Source organism: Dama dama, unplaced genomic scaffold, assembly GCF_033118175.1.
Source record: "Dama dama isolate Ldn47 unplaced genomic scaffold, ASM3311817v1 ptg000088l, whole genome shotgun sequence".
In the NCBI taxonomy this organism is placed as follows: domain Eukaryota; kingdom Metazoa; phylum Chordata; class Mammalia; order Artiodactyla; family Cervidae; genus Dama; species Dama dama.
In genome coordinates this window covers 6,693,148-6,701,053 of record NW_026870905.1, presented here as the reverse complement: position 1 = coordinate 6,701,053, position 7,906 = coordinate 6,693,148, and positions in this window count along the sequence as shown.

Below are 7,906 nucleotides of genomic sequence, written 5' to 3'. Positions count from 1 at the left end.
TGAAAAGCCTGAAAAGGTGGGAAAAATATGAAGAGCTTGAAAAGGTGTGAAAAATATGAAGAACTTCAAAAGGTGTGAAACATATGAAGAGCTTCAAAACGTGTGAAATACATGAGGAGCATGAAACGGTCTGAAAAATAGAAGGAGCATGAAGTGGTGTTCAAAAACATGAAGAGCCTGAAAAGGTGTGAAAAATATGAAAAGCTTCAAAAGGTGTCAAAAATATGAGGAGCATGAAACGGGCTGAAAAATAGGAGAAGCATGAAGTGGTGTTGAAAAACATGAAGATCCTGAAAAGGTGTGAAAAATATGAAGAGCTTCAAAAGTGTGAAATACATGACGAGCATGAAATGGCCTGAAAAATACGAGGAACCTGAAACGGTGTTCAAAAACATGAAGAGCATGAAAAGGTGTGAACAATAAGAAGAGATTCAAAAGGTGTCAAAAATATGAGGAGCATGAAAACGTATGAAAAATAGGAGGAGCATGAAGTGGTGTTGAAAAACATTAAGAGCCTGAAAGGGTGTGGAAAATATGAAGAGCTTCAAAAGGTGTCAAAATTATGAGAAGCATGAAACTGTCTGAATAATAGGAGGAGCATGAAGCGGTGTTCAAAAACATGAAGAGTCTGAAAAGGTGTGAAAAATATGAACAGCTTCAAAAGGTGTCAAAAATATGAGGAGCATGAAACGGTCTGAAAAATGGGAGGAGGATGAAATGGTGATCAAAAACATGAAGAGCCTGAAAAGGTGTGAAAAATGTGAAGAGCTTCAAAAGGTGTGAAAGACATGAGGAGCATGAAACGGGCTGAAAAATAGGAGAAGAATGAAGTGGTGTTGAAAAACATGAAGATCCTGAAAAGGTGTGAAAAATATGAAGAGCTTCAAAAGTGTGAAATACATGACGAGCATGAAATGGCCTGAAAAATACGAGGAACCTGAAACGGTGTTCAAAAACATGAAGAGCCTGAAAAGGTGTGAACAATAAGAAGAGCTTCAAAAGGTGTCAAAAATATGAGGAGCATGAAAACGTATGAAAAATAGGAGGAGCATGAAGTGGTGTTGAAAAACATTAAGAGCCTGAAAGGGTGTGGAAAATATGAAGAGCTTCAAAAGGTGTCAAAATTATGAGAAGCATGAAACTGTCTGAATAATAGGAGGAGCATGAAGCGGTGTTCAAAAACATGAAGAGTCTGAAAAGGTGTGAAAAATATGAACAGCTTCAAAAGGTGTCAAAAATATGAGGAGCATGAAACGGTCTGAAAAATGGGAGGAGCATGAAATGGTGATCAAAAACATGAAGAGCCTGAAAAGGTGTGAAAAATGTGAAGAGCTTCAAAAGGTGTGAAAGACATGAGGAGCATGAAACGGGCTGAAAAATAGGAGAAGAATGAAGTGGTGTTGAAAAACATGAAGAGCCTGAAAAAGTGTGAAAAATATGAAAAGCTTCAAAAGGTGTGAAATACATGAGGAGCATGAAACTCTCTGAAAAATAGAAGGAGCATGAAGTGGTGTTCAAAAACATGAAGAGCCTGAAAAATTGTGAAAATATGAAGAGCTTCAAAAATATGAAAAATATGAATAGCTTCAAAGGGTGAGAAAAATATGAAGAGCTTCAAAAGGTGTCCAAAATATGAGGAGCATGAAACGTTCTGAAAAATAGGAGGAGCATGAAGCGACGTTGAAATACATGAAGAGCCTGAAAATGTGTGAAAAACATGAAGAGCTTAAAAAGGTGTCAAAAATATGAGGAGCCTGAAACGGTCTGAAAAAGAAGAGGAGCATGATGCGGTGTTGAAAAACATGAAGAGCCTGAAAAGGTGTGAAAAATATGAAGAGCTTCTAAAGGTGTCAAAAGTATGAGGAGCATGAAACGGTCTTAAAAATACGAGGAGCATGCAGTGGTGTTTAAAAACATGAAGAGCCTGAAAAGTTGTGAAAAATATGCATAGCTTCAAAAGGTGTCAAAAATTAGATGAGCATGAAACGGTCTGAAAAATTGGAGGAGCAAGAAGTACTGTTGAAAAAAATGAAGAGCCTGAAAAGGTGTGAAAAATATGAAAAGCTTCAAAAGGTGTCAAAAATATGAGGACCTTGAAACGGTCTGAAAAATAGGAGGAGCATGAAGCGGTGTTGAAAAATATGAAGAGCCTGAAAAGGTGTGAAAAATATGAAGAACTTCTAAAGGTGTCAAAAATATGAGGAGCAAGTAACGGTCTGAAAAATAGGAGAAGCATAAAGCGGTGTTGAAAAACATGAAGAGCCTGAAAAGGTGTGAAAAATATGAAGAGCTTGAAAAGGTGTGAAAAATATGAAGAACTTCAAAAGGTGTAAAACATATGAAGAGCTTCAAAACGTGTGAAATACATGAGGAGCATGAAACTCTCTGAAAAATAGAAGGAGCATGAAGTGGTGTTCAAAAACATGAAGAGCCTGAAAAGGTGTGAAAAATATGAAAATCTTCAAAAGGTGTCAAAAATATGAGGAGCATGAAACGGGCTGAAAAATAGGAGAAGCATGAAGTGGTGTTGAAAAACATGAAGATCCTGAAAAGGTGTGAAAAATATGAAGAGCTTCAAAAGTGTGAAATACATGACGAGCATGAAATGGCCTGAAAAATACGAGGAACATGAAACGGTGTTCAAAAACATGAAGACCCTGAAAAGGTGTGAACAATATGAAGAGCTTCAAAAGGTGTCAAAAATATGAGGAGCATGAAAACGTATGAAAAATAGGAGGAGCATGAAGTGTTGTTGAAAAACATTAAGAGCCTGAAAGGGTGTGAAAAATATGAAGAGTTTCAAAAGGTGTCAAAAATATGAGAAGCATGAAACTGTCTGAATAATAGGAGGAGCATGAAGCGGTGTTCAAAAACATGAAGAGTCTGAAAAGGTGTGAAAAATATGAACAGCTTCAAAAGGTGTCAAAAATATGAGGAGCATGAAACGGTCTGAAAAATGGGAGGAGCATGAAATGGTGATCAAAAACATGAAGAGCCAGAAAAGGTGTGAAAAATGTGAAGAGCTTCAAAAGGTGTGAAAGACATGAGGAGCATGAAACGGGCTGAAAAATAGGAGAAGAATGAAGTGGTGTTGAAAAACATGAAGAGCCTGAAAAAGTGTGAAAAATATGAAAAGCTTCAAAAGGTGTGAAATACATGAGGAGCATGAAACTCTCTGAAAAATAGAAGGAGCATGAAGTGGTGTTCAAAAACATGAAGAGCCTGAAAAGTTGTGAAAATATGAAGAGCTTCAAAAATATGAAAAATATGAATAACTTCAAAGGGTGAGAAAAATATGAAGAGCTTCAAAAGGTGTCCAAAATATGAGGAGCATGAAACGTTCTGAAAAATAGGAGGAGCATGAAGCGGTGTTGAAATACATGAAGAGCCTGAAAATGTGTGAAAAACATGAAGAGCTTAAAAAGGTGTCAAAAATATGAGGAGCCTGAAACGGTCTGAAAAAGAAGAGGAGCATGAAGCGGTGTTGAAAAACATGAAGAGCCTGAAAAGGTGTGAAAAATATGAAGAGCTTCTAAAGGTGTCAAAAATATGAGGAGCATGAAACGGTCTTAAAAATACGAGGAGCATGCAGTGGTGTTGAAAAACATGAAGAGCCTGAAAAGTTGTGAAAAATATGCATAGCTTCAAAAGGTGTCAAAAATTAGATGAGCATGAAACGGTCTGAAAAATTGGAGGAGCAAGAAGTACTGTTTAAAAAAATGAAGACCCTGAAAAGGTGTGAAAAATATGAAAAGCTTCAAAAGGTGTCAAAAATATGAGGACCTTGAAACGGTCTGAAAAATAGGAGGAGCATGAAGCGGTGTTGAAAAATATGAAGAGCCTGAAAAGGTGTGAAAAATATGAAGAACTTCTAAAGGTGTCAAAAATATGAGGAGCATGTAACGGTCTGAAAAATAGGAGAAGCATAAAGCGGTGATCAAAAACATGAAGAGCCTGAAAAGGTGTGAAAAATATGAAGAGCTTCAAAAGGTGTCAAAATTGAGATGAGCATGAAATTGTCTGAAAAATAGGAGGAGCATGAAACGGTGATCAAAAACATGAAGAGCCTGAAAAGGTGTGAAAAATATGAAGAGCTTCAAAAGGTGTGAAATACATGAGGAGTTTGAAACGGGCTGAAATATAGGAGAAGCATGAAGTGGTGTGGAAAAATTTGAAGAGCCTGAAAAGGTGTGAAAAATTTGAAGAGCCTGAAATGGTGTGAAAAATATGAAGAGCCTGAAAAGGTGTGAAAAATTTGAAGAGCCTGAAAAGGTGTGAAACATTTGAAGAGCCTGAAAAGGTGTGAAAAATTTGAAGAGCCTGAAGAGGTGTGAAAAATTTGAAGAGCCTGAAAAGGTGTGAAAAATATGAAGAGCTTCAAATCGTGTGAAATACAAGAGGAGCATGAAACTCTCTGAAAAATAGGAGGAGCATGAAGCGGTTTTCAAAAACATGAAGAGCTTAAAAAGTTGTGAAAAATATGAAAAGCTTCAAGAGGTGTCAAAAATGAGATGAGCATGAAACGGTCTGAACAATAGGAGGATCATGAAACAGTGTTGAAAAACATGAAGAGCCTGAAAAGTTGTGAAAAATATAAAGAGCTTCAAAAGGTGTCAAAATATGAGGAGCATGAAATGGTGTGAAAAATAGGAGGAGCATGAAGATGTGTTCAAAAACATGAAGAGCCTGAAAAGGTGTGAAAAATATGAAGAGCTTCAAAAGGTGTGAAAAATATGAGGACCATGAAACGGTCTGAAAAATAGAAGCAGCATGAAACGGTGTTGAAAAACATGAAGAGCCTGAAAGGTGTGAAAAATATGAAGAGCTTCAAAACGTGTGAAATACATGAGGAGCATGAAACGGTCTGAAAATTAGGGGAAGCATGAAGTGGTATGGAAAAACATGAAGAGCCTGAAAAGGTGTGAAAAAAATGAAGAGCTTCAAAAGTTGTCAAAAATATGAAGAGCATGAAATGGTTTGAAAAATAGGAGGATCATGAAGCGGTGATCAAAAACATGAAGATCCTGAAAAGGTGTGAAAATTATGAACAGCTTCAAAAGGTGTCAAAAAAGAGATGAGCATGAAACGGTCTGAAAAATAGGAGGAGCATGAATCAGTGTTGAAACACATGAAGATCCTGAAATGGTGTGAAATATATGAAGAGCTTCAAAATGTGTGAAACATATGAGGAGCTTCAAAACGTGTCAAAAATATGAGGAGCATGAAATGGTCTGAAAAATAGGAGGAGCATGAAGTGGTGTTGAAAAACATGAAGAGCCTGAAATGGTGTGAAATATATGAAGACCTTCAAAACGTGTGAAAATATGAGGAGCTTCAAAAAGTGTCAAAATTATGAGGAGCATGAAACGGTCTGAAAAATAGGAGGAGCATGAAGCATTGTTGAAAAATACGAGGAGCATGAAGAGATGTTGAAAAAAATGAAGAGCCTGAAAAGGTGTGAAAAATATGAAGAGCTTCAAAAGTTGTCAAAAATTAGATGAGCATGAAACGGTCTGAAAAATAGGAGGTGCATGAAGTGGTGTTGAAAAACATGAAGAGCCTGAAATGGTGTGAAATATATGAACACCTTCAAAACGTGTGAAAAATATGAGAAGCTTCAAAAAGTGTCAAAATTATGAGGAGCATGAAACGGTCTGAAAAATAGGAGGAGCATGAATCAGTGTTGAAAAACATGAAGAGCCTGAAAAGGTGTGAGAAATATGAAGAGCTTCAAAAATGTGAAAAATATGAAGAGCTGCAAAAGTTGTCAAAAATTAGATGAGCATGAAACGGTCTGAAAAATAGGAGGAGCATGAAGTGGTGTTGAAAAACATGAAGAGCCTGAAATGGTGTGAAATATATGAAGACCTTCAAAACGTGTGAAAAATATGAGGAGCTTCAAAAAGTGTCAAAATTATGAGGAGCATGAAACGGTCTGAAAATAGGAGGAGCATGAAGCAGTGTTGAAAAATACGAGGAGCATGAAGAGGTGTTGAAATAAATGAAGAGCCTGAAAAGGTGTGAAAAATATGAAGAGCTTCAAAAGTTGTCAAAAATTAGATGAGCATGAAACGGTCTGAAAAATAGGAGGTGCATGAAGTGGTGTTGAAAAACATGAAGAGCCTGAAATGGTGTGAAATATATGAAGACCTTCAAAACGTGTGAAAAATATGAGGAGCTTCAAAAAGTGTCAAAATTATGAGCAGCATGAAACGGTCTGAAAAATAGTAGGAGCATGAAGCGGTGTTGAAAAATACGAGGAGCATGAAGAGGTGTTGAAAAAAATGAAGAGCCTGAAAAGGTGTGAAAAATATGAAGAGCTTCAAAAGTTGTCAAAAATTAGATGAGCATGAAACGGACTGAAAAATTGGAGGAGCATGAAGTGGTGTTGAAAAACATGAAGAGCCTGAAATGGTGTGAAATATATGAACACCTTCAAAACGTGTGAAAAATATGAGGAGCTTCAAAAAGTGTCAAAATTATGAGGAGCATGAAACGGTCTGAAAAATAGGAGGAGCATGAAGCGGTGTTGAAAAAAATGAAGAGCCTGAAAAGGTGTGAAAAATATGAAGAGCTTCTAAAGGTGTCAAAAATATGAGGAGCCTGAAACGGTCTAAAAAATAGGAGGGGCATGAAGCGATGTTGAAAAACATGCAGAGCCTGAAAATGTGTGAAAAATATGAAGATCTTCTAAAGGTGTCAAATATATGAGGACAATGAAACGGCCTGAAAAATTGGAGGAGCATGAAGTGGTGTTGAAAAACATGAAGAGCTTGAAAAGGTGTGAAAATTATAAAGAGCTTCAAATGGTGTCAAAATTATGAGGAGCATGAAACGTTCTGAAAAATAGGAGGAGCATGAAGCGGTGTTGAAATACATGAAGAGCCTGAAAATGTGTGAAAAACATGAAGAGCTTAAAAAGGTGTCAAAAATATGAGGAGCCTGAAACGGTCTGAAAAAGAAGAGGAGCATGAAGCGGTGTTGAAAAACATGAAGAGCCTGAAAAGGTGTGAAAAATATGAAGAGCTTCTAAAGGTGTCAAAAATATGAGGAGCATGAAACGGTCTTAAAAATACGAGGAGCATGCAGTGGTGTTGAAAAACATGAAGAGCCTGAAAAGTTGTGAAAAATATGCATAGCTTCAAAAGGTGTCAAAAATTAGATGAGCATGAAACGGTCTGAAAAATTGGAGGAGCAAGAAGTACTGTTTAAAAAAATGAAGACCCTGAAAAGGTGTGAAAAATATGAAAAGCTTCAAAAGGTGTCAAAAATATGAGGACCTTGAAACGGTCTGAAAAATAGGAGGAGCATGAAGCGGTGTTGAAAAATATGAAGAGCCTGAAAAGGTGTGAAAAATATGAAGAACTTCTAAAGGTGTCAAAAATATGAGGAGCATGTAACGGTCTGAAAAATAGGAGAAGCATAAAGCGGTGATCAAAAACATGAAGAGCCTGAAAAGGTGTGAAAAATATGAAGAGCTTCAAAAGGTGTCAAAATTGAGATGAGCATGAAATTGTCTGAAAAATAGGAGGAGCATGAAACGGTGATCAAAAACATGAAGAGCCTGAAAAGGTGTGAAAAATATGAAGAGCTTCAAAAGGTGTGAAATACATGAGGAGTTTGAAACGGGCTGAAATATAGGAGAAGCATGAAGTGGTGTGGAAAAACATTAAGAGCCTGAAAGGGTGTGAAAAATATGAAGAGTTTCAAAAGGTGTCAAAAATATGAGAAGCATGAAACTGTCTGAATAATAGGAGGAGCATGAAGCGGTGTTCAAAAACATGAAGAGTCTGAAAAGGTGTGAAAAATATGAACAGCTTCAAAAGGTGTCAAAAATATGAGGAGCATGAAACGGTCTGAAAAATGGGAGGAGCATGAAATGGTGATCAAAAACATGAAGAGCCAG